The 26017-nt window shown below is 38.9% G+C and overlaps 1 protein-coding gene across 7 annotated transcripts in view; it reads right to left on the bottom strand.

Moving 5' to 3' along the window:
- The window catches only part of FKBP5 (FKBP prolyl isomerase 5), a 117950-nt gene that overhangs the window by 66257 nt on the left and 25676 nt on the right, over nucleotides 1–26017 (bottom strand). The window contains exon 1 of one of the 7 annotated variants that reach the window (XM_032409960.1): nucleotides 5414–5427. The exons of the other annotated variants lie outside the window; for them this stretch is intronic. The gene's annotated coding sequence lies outside the window, so the exon portion shown is untranslated. Of the gene's footprint in view, nucleotides 1–5413; nucleotides 5428–26017 lie in introns of those variants that run through there. 7 annotated transcript variants of the gene reach the window in all.

The following is a 26017-nucleotide window of genomic DNA, read 5'->3' as shown; positions in this document are numbered from 1 at the left end:
CAGGAGAGTTTTCAGAAAGAAGACAAAAAAGGAATATAGGAACTGGCTACTTTGTTAGCAGCACAGAAAATGACAGTAGCATTCTTTCTAAGTACCACAGATGCCTGGGCCATAAGGGCTTTCACAGCCTCCTAAAACTAAAACACAAAAGAAAGAAAACACACAAGACACACACCCTAGGACTTGTAACTAAATGCAATAATCTATCTTAATTTAAAAAATACCCATGTAAGGATGAACCGGAAAGCCCTCATTGACTTTCAACCCCACGCCTCTGTCAAAACATTCAAATCCAGTAACACATGGGAGTGTCAAGATAAGTTATCTATTTGTAGACAAGACATGCATACAAAAGAGATAAATACGTACGCAGAGGAAACAAGATCACATATGAGGACAGACTACACATCGATATGAAGCTGCACTCTACATTTAGCCATCTACTTTCCCTCCGTTAACTTCCTTCCTCCACACTGGGGTGGGGAACGAGAAGATGATGAATAATACTCCCACACATGCCCATACATTTTTTTCTCCTTCAAAAAAGGAACCATAAAAAGATGTACAAATGGCCAATAAGCACATGAAAAGATGCTCAACATCAGTTTTTAGGGAAATGCAAATCAAAATCTCAATGAGATATGTAAGGGGGAAAACTTTCCCTTTCTTCCCTTCTAGGTTCTTTCCCTGGTCTAATAATTAAATTGACATAAGGCAGATTAACAAGAAAAAACCCCCAAATTTTTACCTTTGGGAACCCCAAAGATATGAAGTTCCCCGACACGCAAGCAACTGAGGTTTATAAGCCATCCTGAGCTAAGGAGAAGGCGGTGAGGGACAGGGACTTCAAAGGGGAGGAAGACCGTTCATAGACGATGGGAGGAGCAAATGTTTGGTAAACAAATGTTTGTTGCCCTGCCAGGCAGATAGTCTTTTTTATATAAAAAGTTATCTCTGGTATTAGCTCTCATCCAGGTACAGGCCCTCACTCTAAATTATTTTAGGCAGTTAAGAGAGAGGTAAAAAGAAAAAATAAAATAATAAATAAATCTCTTCTTGAGTCTGTTAGACCTCAACTGCCTTCAGCTCAAAATAGTCCACATGCCAAAGGGGCGTATTTGGGGATCACATATTCTGCTCCCCCTTAGATACCTTCACACCCATTAGAATAGCTATTTTCAAAAAATGGAAAATGACAAATGTTTGGGGAGAATGTAGAGAAACTAGAACCCTCATGCATTGCTGGTGGGAATATAAAATGGTACACCCTCTGTGGTTCATCAAAACATTCCACACAGAATTACCATTATAATCCAGCTGTTCCACTCCTGGACATACACCCAAAATAACTGAAAGCAGAGACTTGTATAGCAATCTTCATAGCAGCACCATTCACAATAGCCAAAAGGTGGAAACAATCCAAGTGTCCATAAACAAAATATGGTACATGTGCATATATGTATGATTAAAATATTCAGCCATAAAAATAAAATGCTGACACATGCTACAACACATGGATAAACCTTAAAAACATTAAGCTAAGTGAAATAAACCAGACACAAAAGGGCAAATATTATAGGACTCTACTTTTTTTTTTTTTTAATATTTTATTTATTTGTCAGAGACAGAGCACAAGCAGGGGGAGCGTCAGGCAGAGCAGGGAGAGGGAGAAGCAAGCTCCCCGCTGGGCAAGGGGCCTGACTCAGGACTCGATCCCAGGACCCCGGGACCATGACCTGAGCCAAAGGCGGACGCCCAGCAAACTGAGCCACCCAGGCGTCCCTAGGACTCTACTTATATGAGGTATCTAGAGTAGGCAACTTCATAGAGACAGAAAAGTAGAATAGAGATTACTAGGGGCTGGAGAACGGGAGTATGGACAGTTGTTTATTTATTTATTTATTTTTTTAAGATTTTATTTATTTATTTGACAGAAAGAGACACAGTGAGAGCAGGATCACAAGCAGGGGGAGTGGGAGAGGGAGAAGCAGGCTTCCTGCTGAGCAGGGAGCCCGATGCGGGGCTCGATCCCAGGACCCTGGGATCATGACCTGAGCCGAAGGCAGACGCTTAACGACTGAGCCACCCAGGCGCCCCTTGGACAGTTGTTTAATGGGTGCAGAGTTTCTGTTTGGGAAGGTGAAAAAGTTCTGGAGAACAAAAGTGGTAATAATTGCACCAACAGTGTGAATGTACTCACTGTCACTGCACTGTACATTTAATACTGGTAAAAACTGTAAATTTTATGTTACGTACATTTAAGCACAATTAAAAAAAAGGGGGGGGGTCTGGGTGGCTCAGTCGGCTTAAGCTTCTGCCTTCAACTCTGGTCATAATCTTGGAGTCCTGGATGACCTCAGAGTCCTGGGATGGAGGCTCGTGTGGGGCTCCCTGCTCAGCGGGGAGCTTGCTTCTCCCTCTGCCCCTCCCACCCCCCCCCTCATGCACTCTAATAAAAAAAAAAAAACTTAAAAAAAAAAAAAAAAAAAAAGAAATCTGAGGCCAGAGCAGACAGAAATTAACAGAACGGTCAGCCAGACTTAACTCTTTAATCCTCCTCCTTTCCCCTTAACTGAAGATGCCTTGCTCATTTCTAGTGTACATCCACAGTGTACATGTAAGTGCTGAGCCCGGCCTCCAGCAGGGCCTGCCGCATCAATTCTTCAGGGACCGAAGGCTCAGATGTCCAGTCAAGAAGACAGGAAAGAGAATCCTCAATGGAATTACCACTTTATAGCTACAAACTACATCCTCCTTTACTCTATCTCTTAGATACATACAATTCTTTGTTATACTCGCTTTTCTCAGTTCAAGTAGTTACCGAAGAAAGCAAAGTTAGCAGACCAAATTTATAATTACTTCTGTCACTGACTACTTGGATGAATTACTATTCTCAAATATTATATTAGTATTAAAACAAAGAAAAAATCTAGAAAATTTAAGACCATCCAAATGCCAAAGGTTGAAAGATTACTAAATTATCAACTTTCTCCAAGAGGGCCCTGGAATTATAGAAAAATTTGTAAATCTCTGAGCTGGAAAACAAGAAAAGGTATGTCACTGAACTAGAAGGGAGAAGGGATCAGACTGAAGGAGAGGACAAAGAAGCGCAAGTTGCCTTTCTAAACATCAACTGTAAGAACAGCTCTTCCCAAGGGAGCCTGGGGTCAGCATCAACAAAAGCAGGAGTGGGCCAGAGAAATTAAGTAGAGAACCATGTCTGGGGAAGAGAGCAGAAGCGGTGTTTGGGTCCGTTAGCCCAGGTAGGTTTCCTTCCTTCTCTAGTGCACAAGGTGGATCCCATTCTAGGATATAAGGATTTTCTATATTCTTGGGGTTCAGACTTATCACCAGGATATATTGTGGTATTTGTCTTCTTTCCTTAATTCCTGCAGGGGCCTTGATATCCTGGTCTTTAATTGCTGAAGATGAGTCTTTGGGGATCTCAGGGCAGTTTCAACTATTATTTCTTTTCCTTCAATGTCTGTCCTCTACCTCAAAGTCTTACTAGACAGACTGTACACATCTTGGTTTTATCCTTCAGATCTCTTAAGCATGTTTCTAAACATGGAATAAACATGAGAATCACCTGGGAAGCTTTAAAAAGCCACTGATGCCTGCACCCCACTCCCAGAGAATCTGTATTTAATTGGTTTGTGGTGGGGCCAGGGCCTCAGTGGGTTTTTTAAAATTTATTTATTTGAGAGAGAGAAGAAGAGAGCGCACGCATGAGTGGAAGGGGCAGAAGGAGAGGGAGAGAATCTCAAGCAGACTCCACGCTGAGCGTGGAGCCTAACTCAGGGCTCTATCTCACGACCCTGAGATCATGACCTGAGCTGAACCCGAGTCGGACGTTCAACTGACTGAGGCACCCAGGTGCCCCAAGGGCATCAGTGTTTTTAAAAAGTATCTCAGAGGGGCGCCTGGGTGGCTCAGTTGGTTAAGTGACTGCCTTCAGCTCAGGTCATGATCCCAGGGTCCTGGGATCGAGCCCCGCATTGGGCTCCCTGCTCGACCAGAAGCCTGCTTCTCCCTCTCCCACTCCCCCTGCTTGTGTTCCCTCTCACACTGTCTCTCTTTCTCTCTCTCCCTGTCAATTAAATAAATACATAGAATCTTTAAAAATAAATAAATAAATAAAAATAAAAAGTATCTCAGATGATTCTAATGTGCACAAAAGGTTAAGAAACATTGGGGTTTCTCTTAGAATCCATCATTGGCTTTTTGCTCTATATTCTAAGAGATTTTCTTTGATGGAATTTCTAGATCACCATTTGGTTATCATCTATGTCCATTATTTCATTTACTCTGTTCAAAGGATCTTTTAAAGCAATGTTTTTGATTTTTGTATACTCTTATCTGATTGCACATTTTTCTTATATGTCTTTATTTTGTGGATACAATTACTTCTCAAATATTTAGAGATTCTACTTAGAATAAAATGGGACATCTATGAATAAGTATTTGGCAATTTTTTTTTTTTTGTGGGGGGAAATTGCTGATTATGTGTATGCCCTAGGATCTCCCATGGGCACTGGGCAGTGGTAAAGGTTTAAAGGTTAAAAAACAGAAATGAGAGAAAGACAGCATATTGTGAGTTACAAGTTAAGTAGAAGGAGAATGTATAAAGATGCTAAAGTGACAGGTGAGTCATGTGATACCTGCACTAGGCTTACAAAGGGAAAAGGTGAAATGATTTAGGTAAAAGGGAAATAGAGAGCAAAGGCTTAAAAAGAAGGTCCAGAAAGACTTAAATACATAGGGGAAAGAGTCAAGTGTAGATTTGTTCATCAATTAAACACTTATAGATTACTTAAATTACCACTAAGTTAACGGTAGGACTAAATAAAAGTATGCTGAAGTTTTTCCTCAATAGAATGGTCATGGGAGTGTTTAAATAAAATTTGGCAAATTCATACTACAAAAATATAATGCAGTCTTTGAAAAGGATAAGATAAATCTAGACAGTAGAGAATCATTTAGTTAAGAGTCTAAACACCGAAAACATCCAAACAGCTGAATTAAGATTTTGTAAATGCTCATCCACTGAAAAAGAATACCATTCTAATAAATGAAGTGTATTGTTATGGTGCACAGTGCCCAGTGATGACTTGGTCCTCTGGGCTGGTAGAAAAAAAAAAAAAACCGGTTGATAACATCAAAGGGGGATAATACATGTGACAATGTGCTATATTGTAATTACACGCAGCAACCAACCATGGTTCCCAGCTGTTTGTAGATTTTGGTGTGTGCAATCATTTTACAGCACTGGATTACAAATTATGCAAATATTACATGCCTAATTTTTATCATTGTTTTTTTTAGAGTTAAGATAGCTAAACTCTGGAAATACTTATATAGAACAGGTAAGGTCTTAGTTATTTCAGATAAAATAACCTTTTAATAGGGGCACCTGGGTGGCTCAGTCGTTAAGCATCTGCCTTCAGCTCAGGTCGTGATCCCAGGGTCCTGGAATCAAGCCCCGCATCGGGCTCCCTGCTCCGCGGGAAGCCTGCTTCTCCCTCTCCCACTCCCCCTGCTTGTGTTCCCTCTCTCGCTGTGTCTCTCTCTGTCAAATAAATAAATAAAATCTTTAGAAAAAATAGTAATAACCTTCTAATAATGACATGAAAAGATGGAAAGATGTCCAAGATGTACTATTAAGCAAATGGTGAGTTGCAAACCATCTGTAATATGACTTTATTTTTAGAAGGGAAATAGTGTATATGTGTGTGTGTATTGCTTATATATAAAAAAAAGTTTGGGAAGATACCCACTATCAAAACAGCCAGTAAAGATAACTCTGGAGAATGAGATCTGGGAGGAGGGGGAGATAGGAAGGAATTTTCACTTCTTAAATTTTATTTTAGGTCATTTAAATAGTTTAACAATAAGCACATATTACTTTCATGATTTTTTTTTAAACTTAGGACAAAAAGATGAAACACTTCATGGTTCCACTCATCAGGACTTTTTTTTTTTTTTAAGATTTTATTTCTTTATTTGACACAGAGAGAGCACAAGTAGACAGAGTGGCAGGCAGAGGGAGAGGGAGAAGCAGGCTCTCCACAGAGCAGGGAGCCGACGTGGGGCTTGATCCCAGGATGCTGGGGTCATGACCTGAGCTGAAGGCAGATGCCCAATTAACTGAGCCACCCAGGCACCCCAGGACTTTTTTTTTTTTTTAATAAATTGCTAAGGTAAATCTAAAACCACTGAAATTTCTTTAAAAAAAATATTTTTTAAAAAAGATTTTATTGGGGTGCCTGGGTGGCTCAGTTGTTAAGCATCTGCCTTCGGCTCAGGTCATGATCCTGGGGTCCTGGGATCGAGCCCCACATCGGGCTCCCTGCTCTGCAGGAAGCCTGCTTCTCCCTCCCCCACTCCCCCTGCTTGTGTTCCCTCTCTGGCTGAGTCTCTGTCAAATAAATAAATAAATCTTTAAAACAAAAAAATTGTATTTATTTGAGAGACAGCAAGAGAGAGAGCATGAGTGGGGTGAGGGGCAGAGGGAGAAGCAGACTTCCCACCAAGTAGGGAGCCCGATGCAGGGCTCGATCCCAGGACCCTGAGATCATGACCTGAGCCAAAGGCAGATGCTCAACCGACTGAGCCACCCAGGTGCCCTTCATCAGGACTTTTTATTTTTACTGTTCAATTTAATTCAAACATTTTGGAGTGCTTCAGTGTAGAGGAAGAAAACTCTGGTTGAGCAAAGAGTGTTTGTGAGATATCCAGAGGACAGTCAGAGAGACGAGGCCTGAGCTCAGGAGAGAAGTCTGGATGTTTGTTGGGGTGTTATCAGACTCTATGTGGAAATTAAGATAAAAGTATACAGCAATTACTACTAAGTAAATAAAATCAAACTTCTCAAACTTCTAATGTCTAAGCCTCACTTCTGATTACTAGGACTCTTAGCAATACAGCTGAACAGTTTAAAAACTGCAAACCATCCCTGAAGCAGCCAGCAATATTACCAATGATAGATTAAAAAGCTCTCTCAGCACTTCGAAAGCACTAGTCCTCTCATTCCTTTAATACCATACCATTGTTCAAATAAAATTATTTACTGCTCTTTTATCTCCTCAGGTAAGCATCTGAATCCTTCTCTGGTACTTTCTTGACTTTACGCATAGCCTCGTGGCTGTCACTAGCTGTAGCCTGCTCCACGCCAAGTCATGACACCCCTTAGTTCAAAGGTACATCGGATAGATATCACTAGTTAGAGTTATGGTAGAGACTGCCAGTACTTCTCAAGTCTCTTTTTCTCCACTTCTTCCTTATTAATAAGACCTCTATTTTTTAACAGGACACAAAGCTTCCCAGAATAAAGCCTCAGTGTCCTACCCTGCAGCTAAGTATGGCCACTGGGAGATAAGGTAAATATATCCCTAAAGGAACAGTGGCCAGAACATTGTACACACACCACTGAGCTAAAAGCTGAAAGATAAGGAGCCATTCAACAAATAGCCACTGAATACCTACTATGTGCTGCTGTTCTAGGCAATGGAGGAGGCACAACAGAAAACAATTTCTATCTCCTCAGAACCTACATTCTGGTAAGGGTAAAGACAGGACTAAGACTCTATTACTTCATATTTTGAACACGTTTCCTCATGTTTTTGATAGAAAAATCAAATTTCTACCTGTATCACAGTGGTAGATTATCAATGTGGGTTGACTCATAGGGTCAAACAGTTTGCTTCCAAGTCTTCTGATGATTTCTAAGAACAACACAACAAGGTAACACATGACAAAGGTCTATGAACACTACAGGCAGGTCTATAGGTAGACAATGTGTCTTACTCATTTCTGTACCTCTACCAGCTAGTGTAAGTGAATGGAGTAAAAGAGGTACTCAACAAACACTGAACTGTGATTTTCAAAAGCAGTCAATATAAAAATGGTAAAATATCAGACACTAGAGTAAGGAATCAGTGCTTAAGTATCATTACCAGTTGACTACATTCCTTCTCCAAAGCTACTCTGAAAAATCTAGAGACTTATACTGTACCTGAGTGTTCAACTACAAAAAAAAAGTAAAATATTCTGTTCTAATAAAACCCTGGCAAAATTAGCATATCTCTGAAGTGCACTGTAAGTATACTGGCTGTACATACACACACACAGCAGATTCATCTTATTAATTCATCAGTTTGGCTTAAACATGGGCAGTCAAGAACAGAAGACTACACCCAGCTGCCAATCTCTGAGGATACATTAAATCACAACTGGAGGAAGAGATGGTTTAGAGAGCTGGAATGCAGAGGGAAGAAACCTAGGATAAAAGTTCTGTATCATATTGTATTCTCTTATAGTATTATCTTATTAAAGCACTGTAATATAGGGGCGCCTGGGAGCTCAGTCGGTTAAACATCTGCCTTCGGCTCAGGTCATGATCTCAGGGTCCTGGGATTGAGCCCCACATCGGGCTCCCTGCCCAGCGGGGATCCTGCTTTCTTCTCTCTCTCTTTCCCTCTGCCCCCCTGCCCCCGGTTGGTTGTCTGTCTGTCTCTCTCAAATAAATAAATAAAATTAAAAAAATATAACAAAGCACTGTAATATAAATTAAGCAGATTTAAGACATGGCTTTAATATTCTTTCCAAAGGTCCATTATTATGTCCAAGAGAAAAACTGTATGAGAACAGCATTTTGGGTCCGTGAACAAAATCTTATGTAGAAGGAACAAAAACCTTGGCTTCCTTAAATCCCCACCATAAAAGTGTGGGAGGAGAACAGCAACTGAGGACACAGAAGGGAACGAGTGCTGCTCTCAGGTTTGATGTCTAGAGGCCTCTGTCTGGGCACTGGGTTTTGAGAACGAGTGGATCTTCCTTTATAGGAGAGACGCAGTGTTTGGGGAGAAGTCTGGAGAAAGAATCTATAACACTGTAACAGATCCTAGGCCAGAATAAGGAAAATCTGGGGCACCTGGGTGGCTCAGTCGTTAAGCATGTGCCTTCGGCTCAGGTCATGATCCTAGGGTCCTGGGATCAAGCCCCACATTGGGCTCCCTGCTCTGCGGGGGAGTCTGCTTCTCCCTCTCCCACTCCCCCTGCTTGTGTTCCCTCTCTCGCTGTGTCTCTCTCTGTCAAATAAATAAATAAAATCTTAAAAAAAGAAAAAAGAATAAGGAAAATTTATTATTTTTTTTGGTAAAGATTTTATCTATTTGTCAGAGAGAGAGAGAGCGAGAGAGCGCACACAAGCAGAGGGAGAGGCAGGCAGAGGGAGACGCAGGCTCCCTGCTGAGCAAGGAGCCCGAAGCAGGGCTCGATCCCAGGACCCTGGGATCATGACCTGAGCCAAAGGCAGACGTTTAACCGACTGAGCCACCCAGGTGTCCTGGGAAATTTATTTCTGATGTGTCCCCACCATCTCCCAAACCCCTCCATTTGAGCCACTGAGTTGGTACCTTCCCCCATACGCATGTCAAGTTACTGACCAGTGAAGTTTGTTAATGTGACGTATTCCATCTCTTAAGGATCAGGTTCTTAGGGCCTTCCAAGGTGACAAAATAATCCCACAATTAATCTTGTCATTAGACAAAGATTCAACTATCTAAGTAAACACCCTCTTCCAACAAGTGACTCAGATATTTCACAATTCCAGAAAAAATTTCTAAGGGTATATATGATAGAACACAAACCATGCTTGAATTTAAGCTCCAATCTATTGGTAACTAGCTATGGAATCTTTGGCTGTTTCTTAGTTTCTCCATCTGTAAATTTCAGGAGGTCAGACTAGAATGATATCTAAGATTTATTTCAACTCTAATATTTTATATTTAGAATTACTTTTTAATGAATAAATACACATTTTACTTTATGGGAAAATGAGATTTGAAATGTGGAAGGGAAAACAATTCCCAAGGAATGGAAAAAGTTATTTTGGTATTACAGAGTGCACTTTCCATTACAACGCTCTGGCAAAACACTATTAATTCTGAACTTTACCACCCTGGATACTGTATTCGTATTTTATAGCTGCAGTAACAAATTACCACAAATTTAACCGCTTAGGTAATACACATTTATTATCTTACAGTCTGGAGTCAGAAATAGAGCTCTGTGGGCAAAAAATCAAGGTGTTAGTAGGGCTGCATTCCTTCTACAGACTCTATTTCTTTGCTTTTTTCCAGATTCTAGAGGCTGCCCACATTCCTTGGCTCATGGCTCCTTCCTCTATTTTCAAAACAGCAATATTGTATATGTCTCTGATCACTCTTCTGCAGTCACATCTCCCTCTGACCACAGCCAGGAAAGTTTCTCTGCTTTCTTAAATTTCTTAAGAACCCCTGTGATTATGTTGGGCCCATGTGTATAATCCAAGATAATCTCCCCATCTCAAAGCCTTTAATCACATCTGCAAAGTCCCTTCTACTGTGTAAGGTAACATATTAACAAATTCCAGAGATTAGGATGTGGACATATTTGAGGGGCCATTATTTACATAGATACCTAGTCATCAAATCAAAATCCTAAGAATTTCTCCCAAGCCTAAAATTCTGTTGATTTCCTCCATTTTATCTTTAGGGTTCTTGTAACATTCTTTCCTATCTATTTATCATCCAGTTGAACAACGTTCTAATCTGAAAATAAAATTAAATCTAATATTTGATATGTATCATTCTGAAAATTCCTTTATAATTTCAGAAAGCCCAAGTTGGAACATTTATTACAGTTTTTCAGTTTTGTGATAAGTTAAAACTATAAGTGAACTTGATAATACACAATGCATGTTTTCCCACCTCAAACTTAATCACTGAAAAATTATTTAAACAACTGAGTCCCTTATGTGGTCCTGAAATTTGAGCAGCAAAATATAAACACTGAAGAATACTCAAGTACAGTTTAAAAACAGTAGTGACATATACTTCACAATAAAATGCACATATTTTGGGGCACCTGGGTGGCTCAGTCGGTTGAGCGTCTGCCTTCGGCTCAGGTCATAATCCCAGGGTCCTGGGACTGAGCCCAGCGTCAGTCTCCCTGCTCAGCGGGGAACCTGCTTCTCCCTCTGCCTGCTGCTCCCCCTGCTTGTGCTCTCTATCAAATAAATAAATAAAATCTTTAAAAAATAATAAATTGCACATATTTAAAGTATACAACTTGGTAATTTTTGACATATGTATATAGATCTATAAAGCCATCACTACAATCAAGATAATGGACATATCTGTCACCCCCAAATTTTTTCTTGTGTACTTTTAAGACTTTATTTATTTGAGAGAGACAGCAAGAGTATGGGGTGGGGAGGGATATACAGGGAGAGGGAGAAGCAGGGAGCCTGATGCGGGGCTCAATCCCAGGACCCTGGGATCATGACCTGAGCTGAAGGGAGATGCTTAACCGACTGAGTCACCCAGGCACCCCTCTTGCATACTTTTATAATTCATTCCTCTCCAGCTCAGTCTCCAGACAACCTCTGATCTGCTTTTTGAATAGTTTGTATTTTATAGAATTTCATATAAGTGGAAACATGTCTCTTTTTAATTTTGAATTAACTTTGTTTTTTAACAATTTTATTTATTTATTTGAGAGAGAAAGAGAGAGAGCGTGCGTCCACACCAGAGCAGGGGGAGGGGCAGAAGGAAGAGGGAGAAACAGACTCCTTGCTGAATGCAGAGCCCGACAAGGGACTTGATACCTGGACCTTGAGATCATGATCTGAGCTGAATCAGATGCTTAACCAACTGAGCCACCCAGGTACCCCAATTCTGAATTAACTTTTATATATGATGAAAAGTATGGATTAAGGTATGATTCAGTTTTTTTGTATAGGAGTATCAAATTGTTCCATTTATTGAAAAGACTATTCTTTTTCCATTTAATTTCCTTGGCACCACACTCAAAAATTAACTGACCATATTTTTTTCTGGACTCTCTGTTCCGTGGATCTATTTGTTTATCTTTACATCAATACCACTGTTTTGATTATTATAGCTATAATAAGTTTTAGAAGTCAGATAGTGTTAAATCCTCTTTGTTCTTCATCAAAATTGTTTTGGTTACTCTAGGACCTTCATTTCCATATGAATTTTTAAAACCAGCTTATCAGGGCGCCTGGGTGGCTCAGTTGGTTAAGCGACTGCCTTCGGCTCAGGTCATGATCCTGGAGTCCTGGGATCAAGTCCCACATCGGGCTCCCTGCTCGGCGGGGAGTCTGCTTCTCCCTCTGACCCTCCCTTCCTCATGCTCTCTCTCTCTCTCATTCTCTCTCTCTCAAATAAATAAATAAAATCTTAAAAAAAAAAAAAACAGCTTATCACTTTCTACAAATTGCCTGCTGGGATTCTGATTGGGATTGTACCGAATCTACATTTTTATTTTTTTTATTTTTTATTTTTTTGTACCGAATCTACATTTTTAGAGAGAATTGACAATACTAAGTCTTCCAATCCTTGAACATAATAGCTCTTCATTTACTTAGGTTTTCTTTATTTTTTCTCAGTAATATTTTATAGTTTCCAGTATAGACATCTTACACATCTTGTACAAAATTTATCCCTAGGTATTAATTTTTAAAATTTTACTATAAATGGTATTCTTTTTAAATTTCAACTTCTGACTATTTATTTGCCAGTATACAGAAATACAATTGACTTTTCTATATTGATCTTGTATCCTGCAACTTTGTTAAGTGCACTTAATTGTTCTGGAAGCATTTATTTTTATTTTTTTTATTTTTTAGAAATCCTAGGGAGGGGTGCCTGGGTGGCTCAGTTGGTTAAGTCTCTGCCTTCCGCTCAGGTCATGATCCCAGGGTCCTGGGATCGAGCCCTGCATCGGGCTCCCTGCTCCACAGGAAGCCTGCTTCTCCCTCTCCCTCTGCCTGCTGCTCCGCCTGCTTGTGTTCTCTCTCTCTCAAATAAATAAATAAAATCTTAAAAAAAAAAAGAAAAAGAAATCCTAGGGAATCATGTCATCTGTAAATAAAGAGTTTACTCTTTTCTTTCAATCTAGAGGTCTTTTATTTCTTTTTCTTGCCTGATTCCACTGGATAGAACCTCCAGTACAAGGTTGAATAGAAGTGGTGACAGTGAATATTTTTTTCTTGTTCTTGATCTTGGAAAAGATTTAGTCTTTCAGTCTTAAGTATGATTTCAGCTATTTGGCTTCTCATAGATGCTCTTTATCAGATTCAGGAAGTTTCCTTTTTTCCCTAGTTTATTGAGAGTTTTTATCAGCAATGCACGTTGGATTTTGTTAAATGCTTTTCTGTATCTAATGAGTTAATCTTTTTTTTCCTCCTTTTTCTTTGTTAATGTGTAATGTGGTACACAGTACTCCCCCACTGCAGGAGATACAACAACCTAAGATCCCCAGTGGATGCCTGAAACTACAAATAGTAGCAAACCCTATATTTACTATGTTTTTTCCTATACATACATATCTGTGATAAAGACTAACTTATAAATTAGGCACAGTAAGAGATTAATGACATAATAATAAACTAGAACAATTATAACATAAAATAAAAGTTACATAAATGTGGTCTCTCTCTCTCAAAATATCTTTGTTAAAAGATTTTTTATTTATTTGACAGAGACACAGCGAGAGAGGGAAAACAAGAAGGGGGAGTGGGAGAGGGAGAAGCAGGCTTCCCACCGAGCAGGGAGCCCGACGCGGGGCTGGATCCCAGGACCCTGGGATCATGACCTGAGCCGAAGGCAGACACTTAACAACTGAGTCACCCAGGCACCCCTCAAAATATCTTAATTGAACTGTACTCACCCTTCTCGTGAGGATGTGAGACGATAAAATGCCTACACAATGAGAGGAAGGGAGGTGAATGATGTAGGTATTGTGACGTAGTGTTAAGCTACTATTGACCTTCTAAGGATATATCAGGAGAATCATAGGCTACTGGACCGCAGTTGACCACAGGTAACTGAAACCATAGGAAGTGAAACCACAAATAATGAGGGATTACTGTTTGCATTCCTGGGACAAATCCCATTTGGTCATTGTACTTTATCCATCTTACATGTTGTTGGGGTCAATTTGCTAAAATTTTGTTAAGAATTTTATGACTGTGCTCATAAGGAATATTGGTCTATAATTTTTTTCTTGCAATATATTTGAATGGATGGATTTATTTATTATTTATTTTATTTTTTAAGTAATCTCTACACCCAACGTGGGGCTTGCACTTACAACTCTGAGATCAAGAGTCATATGCTCTACCAACTGAGCTAGCTAGGCACCACTGTCTGGTTTTAATATCAAGATAATACCAGTATCACAGAGTAAGTTAAGCAGTATTCTCTCCTCATCAATTTTATGTAGGAATTTGTGTAAAACTGGTATTATGACTTCTTAAAATGTTTGGTAGAATTTATCAGGGAAGTCACCTGGGTCCAGAATTTTATTTGGGGGAATATAAAGTCCTTAATACATAAAGGATTATTCAGGTTGTTTCTTCTTGAGTAAGTGTTGGTATTTTGTCTTTTAAGGAATCTGCCCATTTCATCTAATATCCTGGCATAAAGTAATTAATATCACTGTCTTATTTATCCTTTTAATACCTATAGGATCTGCAGCTTTGCCAACTCTTTTGTTCCTGATTTTGGTGACTTGTGTCTTCTCTTTCCTGATCCATTAGGCTGGAGGCTTATCAATTTTACTGGTCTTCTCAAAGAGCCAGCTTTTGATTTCATTGACTTTCTACTGTTTCATTGGTTTTGGCTTTTATGATTAACTCATTTCTTCTGCTTACTTTGGGTTTAATTTTCTCTTCTTTTTCTAGTTTCTTAAGGTGGAGGCTCAACACACTGATTTGCAACCTTACTTTTTCTCTAACACAGGCATATAATGTTAAGAATTTTCCTCTGAGCACTTTCATTAACTACTTCCCACAAATTTTGATACACTGTTTTCATTTCCACTCAGTACAAAATACTTTCTAAATTCAACTTTGATTTTTTTTCCTTTGACCCATAAATTTCTTAAAGATGTATTAGTTTATAAATATTTAGGGGTTTTCCAGATAGTTTTCTGTTATCAATTTTAAATTTAATTCTCTTTGTCAGATGACTTACTTTTTATGATATAAGTAATTTTAAATTTATTGACACTATTTTAGGGACCAAAATGTGGTCTATACTAGTAAATGTTCTCTGTGCAATTGAACAAAATGTGTATTCTGTTGTACTGGGTAGATGTCAAATAAATGTCAATTAGGTCAATTGGGTGACAGTATTTAAATCTTCTAAATCATTACTGATATTTTATCTTATTCTACCAGTTGAGAGGTAAGGTATTGAAATCCCCAACTGTAATGTGGATTTGTTTCTCCTTTCAGTTCTGTCAGTTTATGATTCATATATTTTGAAGCTTTTTAGGTGTATAAATATTTAGGACTATTAATTCCACTTTTTGAACTGACCCTTTATCATTATGAAATGATCTTCTTTATTCCTGGTAATATTTTTTGTTCTAAAATCTAGTTCGTCTGAAATTAATATAGTTATTCCAACTTTCTTGATTAGTATTAGTATGGAATATCCTTTGCAAACCTTTTACTTTTAGCCTATTTGGGATCTTAATATGAACAGTAGGTTTCTTGTAGGCAGCATACAGTTGAGTCTTGCTTTTTTACTCCATCTACTAAGTTCTGCCTTTTAACTGTGTTGTTTAGGTCATTTATAGTTCATGTGATTATTAATATAGATTGGTGTAAACTTAACATTTTGCTATTTGTTTTCTATTTGTCACATCTGTGTTTGTCCCCTTTTCCTCTTTTTCTTGGATCTCTGAACTTACAGTTTTTTTGAAATCTGGAAAAATTTGGCCATTGTTTCTTCAAAAATTTTTTCTGCACCCTCTCCTCTCAAGACTACAATTACATGTACATTCAACCACCTGAAGTTGTCTCATAGCTCACTGATTTTTTCCCAGTCTTTATTTCCTTTATTTTTGATGATTCATACTGGTTTGGCTTCAAGTTTACTAATCTTTTCTCCTGCACTAATTTGCTGTAAATCTCATGAAGTATATTTTTCATCTCACACATTGTAGTTTTCATATTTAGATGTTCAATTTGGGTCTTTAAAATATATTACATACCTGTATTTGACATTCTCAATCTTTCCAGTAATACCCTGAACATATAGAATATAGTCATAATAAATGTTTTAATGTCTTTGTCCACTAATTCTATCATCTGTGTCTCTGTTTTGACTTATTGATTTTCCTCCTCAGGGGCTGTATTTTTCTGCTTCATTCCAAATCTAGTATTTTTTATTGGAAGCCAAATGTGAATTTTACCTTGGTGAGTACTAAATATTTTTGCATAATTATAAATATTAAGCTTTGTTCTGGGATGCAGTTAAACTACTTGGAAATAGCTTGATCCTTCTGAGGTCTGTTTTTAAGCTTTGTCAGAAGGGACCAGAGCAGTCTTTAGTTTAAGGCATTTGCCCCACCGCTGAGGCAATACCTTTCTGAGTATTCTACCCAATATCCTATGACATATTTTCCTCTTTGGCTGTTGGGAACACAAACTGAGAAAGAATCAGAGATTATTCCCTATAATCCTTTTGGGTGGTTCTTTCCTGGCTTTGGGTAGCTTCCATAAAATACATGTGCTGATCAGCACTCATCTCAAGATTTAAGAGGGACTTTGCAGACCTGTGGAGTTCTCTCTTTGTGCAGCTCTCTCCTTCCCTAACTGCAGCCACCCTGGCCTCCTCTGACTCCAGCTCGGTCTCTTTAACTCAAGGCGACAGCTGAGCTGCCCCCTCCTTACACTGCAGCCTGGAAACTCTCTCCATATAGTAAGCTAGGATAATTGTAGGGCTCATCTGTTTCTGGTTTCTTGGTGATCACTGTCTTGTGCTGCTTCTTGTTCAGTGTTTGAAACTTCATATATTTTTTCTGGGGTTTTTGTTTGTTATGTGATTACAGCCAAGAGAGTAAATCAATCTCTCTTAATTCATCTTGGCCAGAAGCACAAGTCCATGAGTACACAAGCCAGAAAAAGGAGACACAGTAAAAAAAAACACAAGTATTATGAATGGAGTTTCAAGTGGGAGAAAAGATATTTGATAAAATAAACACTGTTTATAACAAATTTTGAGTCTGAAATTTGAAGGGTATAGGTTTTCCATGACATTAAAAAAGTCAAAGCCCACAACTGATAATCTACCTCCAAAAATGGCAGGTACTTTTTGAAAAAATGGAGTCAAAACTACAGTTTTGTGTTTATTTCTGGAAATCTGGATAATTGCAGTCTTTTTTCCTTTAATCTATATAAGAAACGATTGTTTTAAACCTTACAAGAATGAAAAAAGTGTGACTTTACATTTCTGAAGGCCACAATTAATATACCACAATTTTTAAAAACTGAAATTAAGAACTGTTTTTCCCCTTCTTTTGATTGTAGAAAACTATACAGTAAAAATCACCTTAATACTTCAAAGTCATAATGCCACAAAATTTGGTTTGTGATTGACATTAATCTTTAGTGTGTTTATAAAACACGCTTTTGTTTTACAACAAACCTCAAATGGACACCTATTATATGCAAAATCTATAAAGTATCTCAATATACTGAGATTTTAATATTGCTTAAACTGGAAAGAAAACCCCCAAACTATTTAGAACATACACACACTGTAGCAGCACTTACAACATATGAACAGCAGTCTGTCACCAAGCCACATGGCTTAATTCTCTGTGTATCTATTTAAACTTCTAACTAGCCCTAGCACCACTTGCAGATATCCGCCCTTAAAAAGCATACAGTATCATAAGAAAACAACATATACAGATGCAAAAAAACTGAAAGAACACAAGAGGGGCAGAGAAGGCTATTAAAGAGTGCTGCTTGGATGGCTTCCTTTCTCCCCCTCTTATGTTCCATCAAAGTGGCTTCTGTGGCTCAGATTGCATTATCTGGCTCCTTGCCCTCATGCTACTCAGCTGCCATTCATTCCAGTTATCAATGGCAATTATACAAACCAGCCAGATTCCCAAAATTTCATCTAAAGGTTCTGAGTAAAGTCCTAAGCTGGTGTGTAAGGGAGGGCTTTTAATGGAGAGTAAAAAGGCAGAGAATAAACTGAAGGAAGCTAACTGGAGACATAAAGAGGATCAAGAAGCTGGAATACTAAATTTGAGACAGGCTCATTTCTACCCATGATCTTACACTCTCACCTTCACACACTCTTCCTGGAAAGCTAGGTAACTTGAATTTTTATCTACAGAGCTAAATTTGCCTCTTGAGTTAAAAACTTATTCTATTAGCCAAAACTTTGCTAAAATTGTAAAATTTAACACAATTATATATTACAGAAAGTTTGGGGAATAAAGAAATGCAAAAAGAATTTACCACAATCCCAATATTACAACGTAGGGGTAGGTTTTTTTTTTTTAATGGACATTATTTTTTAGAACAGTTGTAGGTTCACAGCAAAACTGAGTAAATTAGCCAAAACAACCCTGAAAAGAAAAAAGTTGAGAGGACTCACACTTCACGGTTCCGAAACTTACTACAAAGCTACAATAATCAAAACTGTGTGGTACTAGGATAAGGACAGACACAGATCAGTGGAACAGAACTGAGAGCTGAGAAATAAACTTCTACGTTTATGTTTAACTGATATTCAAAATGGCTGCCATGATAATTCAATGGGGGAAATAATAGTCTTTTCAACAAATGGTGCTGGGACAACTGGATTTCCACAAGCAAAAGATTACAAAGTTTGATACCCTACCGCACACCGTATATAAAAAGTAACTCAAATGGATCAATGATTGCAACGTAAGAGCTAAAACTACCTCCTAGAAGAAAGCATAGGGATTGTAAATCTTCACTGACCTTTGATTAGGTAATGGTTTCTTATGTGAAACAAAGTACAAGCAACAACAAAAAAACTGATAAATGAGACCTCATGAAAATTAAAAACATCTGTGCTTCCAAGAGCACCATGAAGAAAGTGAAAAGAAATCACAAAGAAATGGGATGAAAATTTTGCAAATCACATATCTGGTAATGGAACTGTTATCTAGAATATATTAACAACTTGGAGTCTAGGAGAGACGGGAAAGAAAGAATAGGAGGATCCTGAGCTCACCTCCTATCAAGGACATACAGAGGCAACAACTACTTGTGATAAAACTCACTCTGAAAGTGACCTAAAGACTGGCAGAACAGATCTTCCACAGCTAAAGACATAAGAAGACCACAAGATGGGGAGCAGGGAGAGACACCTGGGTGGCTCAGTCAGTTAAGCATCTGCCTTTGGCTCAGGTCATGATCCCAGGGTCCTGGGATTGAGCCCTGCATCAGCTCCCTGCTCAGTGGGGAGTCTGTTTGTCCCTCTCCCTTTGCCCCTCCCCCAACTCAGGGCACGTGCTCTCTCTCAAATAAATAAATAATCTTTAAATAAAAAAGGGGGAGAGAGAGAGAGAAGAGGAGAAAGGGCAGAGACACAGATGGTGAACCAAACCCCCAAGGTTGCAAACCACAGCAAGAGGGATAGGTATCACAGGCATGGAGGAGCCAGGAGATCAAGCCCCAGAATGGGGACACCTGGCCCTGGGACCTGCACCAGAAAGACGAGACCTCATAACATCAAGTTCTGAAAATCAAGGGGGCTTATTTCTGGGAGAGCCACAAGGCTATAGGAAACAGAGACTCCACTTAAAGGGCCAGGGCACTACTATCACCCAGTCCAAGACCCAGCACTGAAGTGGGGTCGGGAAAGTGCCTAGCACCTGGGTTTTAAGTGAAGGAGATTTACTGACTAATTTTGGAATGTGTATTGGAGGGGACAGGAATCTGCAGGAACTTTCTTGGAAAATGGAAATGCTAGAGGGTGCCACTTTTCTTGCCCTCCTTCAACTTAGCTGGCCAGGCACTTGTGGGAGCCTGTTCTGGCACTCTCTACCTACCCTGCAAGCATGCTTGCCCAGCCCCAGCATTCCCCTGTGGACCTGCCCCACCTGGCAGGCGCCCCTCCCTGGTGGCTCCCACCCCATCATACCTGGAGGGCAGTCTCAGTAGCGACCAACATTCCCCTGGGGCAAGTACTGCTCTGTCATACCTGGCAGGCAGCTCTAACTGGGAGGTACCTCTCCAAGCACACCTCCAGACTCCTGCCCTGAAGAGCGAGGGAACCAGCCCTCCCACCAGCATGCCCATACTAGCCAGAGTGGGGTCTCTCAGCTAGCCATGGGAATAAAGGAGGGGCAAGCCCTGCCCACCAGTGTACCCAGAGTAGAAGCCAGTCATTGCAGATAACAGGGCTGATGGCTGGCCCCACCTACTAGCATGTCCCCAAAAGCTACAGCTGGGCCACTCAGCAGCCATGCAAGGGGGCAAACCCTGCCCACCAGTGCCCCCTGCCAGAGGGTGCAGCCTGTCATTGCTGACAGCCACGCTGAGGGTCAGCTGTGTGATGAAGTGATAACTGGAAGGCAGGCAGGCAGGGAGGGACAAGGGCCCCACCCTAAGAGGAAACCACCCTTAAAAGGATTTTACACTGCCCTGGAAGGAGTCCTCCACCCTTTCCCATTATGATAGATAGGTGAAAAAAATCTGATTGGATGACAGGGGCAGGGAGGGTTAATCAGATTGAAATAGCTCACCAACAAGCCCATAAAACCCCTAGACCTAAAAACTTTGGTGGCAACCCTTTCAGGTCCCTTCCCTCCTTGGGACCTTTGTACTATGACTTTGCTATCCCTCAATAAATTACTCAATAAAGCTTGCTTTGCTGCCCACCACTCTGTCTGGTCTACCTCTTCATTCTTCAAAGTGGTGTGACCAAGAACCGAGGGCACTGATGGAGAAAAAAATCTGCAACACCAACATGCCTACAGGAGAGTACATGCAGCCAACACAGGGGACACCCTTGGAACACCTGGTTATGGTGACCAGGGGGGACCACACTACCAGATACCAGAGGCTGTCTTCTACATAAGACCACTACTTTCAGACCAGGAGATGTAGCTGACCTACCTAATACATAGAAATACAGATTCAGACAAAATGAAGGGACAGAGGAACGTGTTCAAAATGAGAGAACAGACAAAACCAAAATTAAAGAGCTCAAAGTAATAGTCATAAAGAGACTCACCAGGCTTGAGAAAAGATTGAATGAAGTAAGTTAGAACTTCAACAACAGAATAGAAAATATAAAAAAGAACCAGTCAGAGCTGAAGAATACAATAATTGAAATGAAAAAATACACTAGAGGGAATCAACAGATTAAAAGATGCAGAAGAGGGGCACCTGGGTGGCTCAGTTGGTTAAGCATCTGCCTTTGGCTCGGGTCATGATCCCGGTGTCCTGGGATCGAGCCCCGCATCAGGCTCTGTGCTTAGCAGGGAGCCTGCTTCTCCCTCTCTCTCTGCCTGCCTGTCTGTCTGCTTGTGATCTTGCTCTCTGTCAAATAAATAAAATCTTTAAATAAATAAATAAATAAATAAATAAATAAATAAATAAATAAAATAAATAAAAGAAAGAAAGAAAGATGCAGAAGAATGGATCAGAGATCTGGAAGACAAAAAAGTGGAAAACAATAAAGCTTAACAGTGAAAATGAAAAAGAATTTTTAAAAAAATGAGGGTTACTAATGGGAATTCTGTGAAAATGTCAAGCATATCAGCGTTCACATTATAGGGGTCCAAGGAGGAGAAGACAATGAGAAAGGGGTAGAAAACTTACTCAAACACATAATAGCTAAGAACTTTCCTAACCTGGGAAAAGAAACAGACATCCAAGTCCAGGAATGAAAGAGTGCCCCAAACAAGATGAACCCAAAGAGATCCATACCAAGATACATAATAATTAAAATGGCAAAAGTTAAAGAAAATCTTAAAAGCAGCAAGAGAAAAGCAAACAGTTACATACAAGGGAAACTCCGTAAGGCTGTCAGCTGATTTCCCAGCACAAAATTTGCAGGCCAGAAGGGGGTGGGACATGATATATTCAAAATGCTGAAAGGAAAAAAACCTAAAAACAAAATACTCTACCTGGCAAGGTTATCATTCAGAACTGAAGGAGAAATAGTTTCCTAGACAACAAGTTAAAGGTGTTCATCATTACTAAATCAACCTTACAAGAAATGTTAAAGGGAATTCTTAATTGGAAAAGAAAAGGCCATAAATAAAATTATGAAAGGAAAAAATTTCACTGGTAAAAGCAAACATACATTAAAAGGTAGTAGTAGATCTGGATGGGGGATGGGATAACTGGGTGATGGGCATCAAGGAGGGCATGTGATGTAACGAGCACTGGGTGTTATATGCAACCGATGAATCAATCACTGAACTCTACCTCTGAAACTAATAATACACTGTATGTTAAGTAATTGGATTTAAATAAAAATATTTTTAAAGTCCATAAAAAAAAGGTAGATCTATCACTTATAAAAATAGTATGAAGGTTAAAAGATAAAATTAGCAAAATTATAAAAAGATGTAAAGCATTACATACATAAAACTTGGAGGAGGAAGTAAAAATGTAGCGCTTTTAGAATGTGTTCAAACTTAAGTGCCCATCAACTTAATAACACTGCCATATACACAGATTGCTATATATATACCTCATGGTAACCACAAACCAAAAACCTGGAATATATACACAAAAAATAAAGAGAAAGAAATCCAAACCTAACACCAAAGAAAGTCATCAAATCACAAAGGAAGAGACCAAAAGAAGAAATGAACAGAGAACTATAAAAACAACCAAAAACAATGGACAAAAATGGCAATAAGTACATACCCATCAGTAACTTTAAATGTAAATGGACTAAATGCTCCAATCAAAAGAAATAGGGTGACAGAATGGATAAACAAGATCCATTTATATGCTTCCTAAAAGAGACTCACTTCAGACCTAAGAAAAACAGAGACTGAAAGTGATATAAAGATATTCCATGCAAATGGAAGTGGGGAAAAAAAAGCTCGGATAGCAATATTTGTGTCAAACAAAACAGACTTTGAAACAAAGACTGTAACAAGAGACAAAGAAGGGCATTACATAATGATAAAGGGGTCAATCCAACAAGAGGATATAACAATTGTAAGTATCTACGCACCACACATAGGAGCACCTAAATATGTGAAACAAATATTAACAGAAACAAAGAGAGAAATTGACAGGAATACAATAACAGTAGGAGATTTTAACACCCCACTATATCAATAGATAGATCATCCAGACAAAAAAAATCAATAAGTAAACAGTGACTTTGAACAACACATTAGACCAGATGGACTTAACAGATATATACAAAACATTCCATCCAAAAGCAGCAGAATACACATTCTTTTCAAGTACACATGGAACATTTCCAGGATAGATCACATGTTAGGCCACAAAACAAGTCTCAATAAATTTAAGAAGAGTGAAATCATATAAGCATCTTTTCCAACCACAACAGTATGAAACTAGAAATCAATTACAAGAAGAAAACTGGAAAAAAACACAAACATGTGGAGACTAAAAAACATACAACAACCAACCAATGGATCAAATGAAATCAAGGAGGAAAAATAAAAAATACCTAGAGACAAATGAAAATGGAAACAATGGTTCAAAATTTTGGGGATGCAGCAAAAGCAGTTCTTAGAGGGAAGTTTATTAGTGATATAGGCCTACCTCAAGAAACAAGAAAAATCTCAAATATACAATCTAACCTTACACCAAAATGAACAAAAAAAAGAACAAAGACCAAAGTTATTAGAAGGAAGAAAACAATAAAAATCAGAGTGGAAATAAATGAAATATAGACTAAAAAACCAGAAAAGACCAAAGAAACTAAGCTGGTTCACTGAGAAGATAAAACATAATTGACAAACCTTTAGTCAGATTCTTGAAGAAAAAAATGAGAGAACCAAAATAAATAAAATCAGAAATGAAAGAGAAGTTACAAATGAGACCACAAAAAATACAAAGGATTATAAGACACTACAATGAAAAATTATAGGCCAACAAATTGAACAACCTAGAAGAAATGGATATATTCCTAGAAATATACAGTCTTCCAAGGCTGAGTCAAGAAGAAACAGAAAATCTGAACAGACCAATTATTAGGAACAAAATTCAATCAATAATCAAAAAACTCCCTACAAACAGAAGTCCAGGACCAGATGGCTTCACAAGTGAACTCTACCAAACCATATAGGTTATAGTATCTATCCTTCTCAAACTATTCCAAAAAAACAGAAGAGGAAGGAATGCTTTCAGATTCATTCTACAAGGCCAGCATTACCCTGATGCCAAACCAGACAAAGACACTACCCCACCCCCGAAAAACTTACAGACTAATATCCCTGATAAACATAAATGTAAAAATCTTCAACATAATATTAGCAAACCGAACTTGAAAACACATTAAAAGGATCATTCACCACTATCAAGTGGGATTTAATCTAGCAAAGCAGAATGGTTCAATATCTGCAAATCAATCATTGTGGTACACCATGTTAACAAAATGAAGAATAAAAATTAAGATCGTCTCAATAGATACAGAAGTATTTGACAAAATTCAACACATCCATTCATGATAGAAACTCTCAACAACACGGGTACAGAAGAAATATACCTCAACATAATAAAGGCCATACAAACCCACAGCTAACATTATACTCAATTTCCTCTAAGGTCAGGAACAAGACAGGGATGCCCACTCTCACCACTTTTATTCACCGTAGTACTGGAAGTCCTAGCCACAGTAATTAGACACAAAAAAGAAATAAAAAGCATCCAAATTGGTAAGAAAGAAGTTAAACTGTCACTATTTGCAGATGACATGATACTATATATAGAAAACCCTATGGGACGCCTGGTGGCTCAGCTGGTTGAGTGTCTGCCTTCGGCTTGGGTCATGGTCTCGGGGTTCTGGGATCGAGTCCCACACTGGGCTCCTTGCTCGGCAGGGATCCTGCTTCTCCCTCTGCCTGCTGCTCCCTCTGCTTTACTCTCTCTCTCTGACAAATAAAATCTTAAAAAAAAAAAAAGAAGAAGAAAGAAAACCTTAAACACTCCACCAAAAAAACTATTAGAATAAATGAATTCAGTAAAATCACAAGATACAAAAATCAACATATGGAAATCTGTTGTTTCTATATACTAATAACTATCAGAAAAAGAAATTAAGAAAACAAATACATCAAAAATAACAATATACCTAGGAATAAATTTAACCAAGGAGGTGGGAGATGTGTACTCTGAAAACTATAGAACAATGATGAAGGAAATTAAAGATGGCACAAATAAATAAAAGATATACCATGCTCACAGATTGGAAGAATTGATATTGTTAAAACATCCAGGGGCAGTTGGGTGGTTAAGTTGATTAAGTGTCCACTCTTGATTCTGGCTCAGGTCATGATCTCAGGGTCTTGAGATCAAGCCCTGCATCAGGCTCTGTGCTCAGTGCAGAATCTGCTTGTCCTTCTCCCTTCCGCCCTTGCTCTCAGTATCTCTCTCTCTCTCAAATAAATAAATAAAATCTGAAAAAAATAAATAAAATTGGGTGCCTGGGTGACTCAGTTGGTTAAGTGGCTGCCTTCAGCTCAGGTCATGATCCTGGGGTGCTGGGATCGTGCCCCACGTCGGGCTCCCTGCTTAGTGGGGAGCCTGCTTCTCCCTCTCCTTCTGCTGCTCCCCCTGCTTGCGCTCTCTCACTCTGTCAAATAAATAAATAAAATCTTTAAAAATAAATAAATAAATAAAATAAAATGTCCATACTACCCAAAGCAATCCACAGATTCAATACAGTCCCTATCAAAATACCCATAGCATCTCCCACAAAACTAGAATAATCCTAAAATGTGTATGGAACCACAAGAGACCCCAAATAGCCAAACCAATCTTGAGCAAGGAACAAATCTGGAGGTATCACAGTCCCAGATTTCAAACTATACTACAAATCTACAATAATCAAAACAGTATGGTACTGGCACAGAGACACATAGATCAATGGAACAGAATAGAAAGCCCAGAAATAAACCCAAGGTTATATGGTAAAATTAATCTATGACAAAAAAGGCAAAA

Source organism: Phoca vitulina, unplaced genomic scaffold, assembly GCF_004348235.1.
Source record: "Phoca vitulina isolate PV1807 unplaced genomic scaffold, GSC_HSeal_1.0 scaffold11, whole genome shotgun sequence".
Lineage (NCBI taxonomy): Eukaryota > Metazoa > Chordata > Mammalia > Carnivora > Phocidae > Phoca > Phoca vitulina.
The sequence above is the reverse complement of the archived record's forward strand: the minus strand, read 5'-3'. Positions and strand labels throughout refer to the sequence as shown.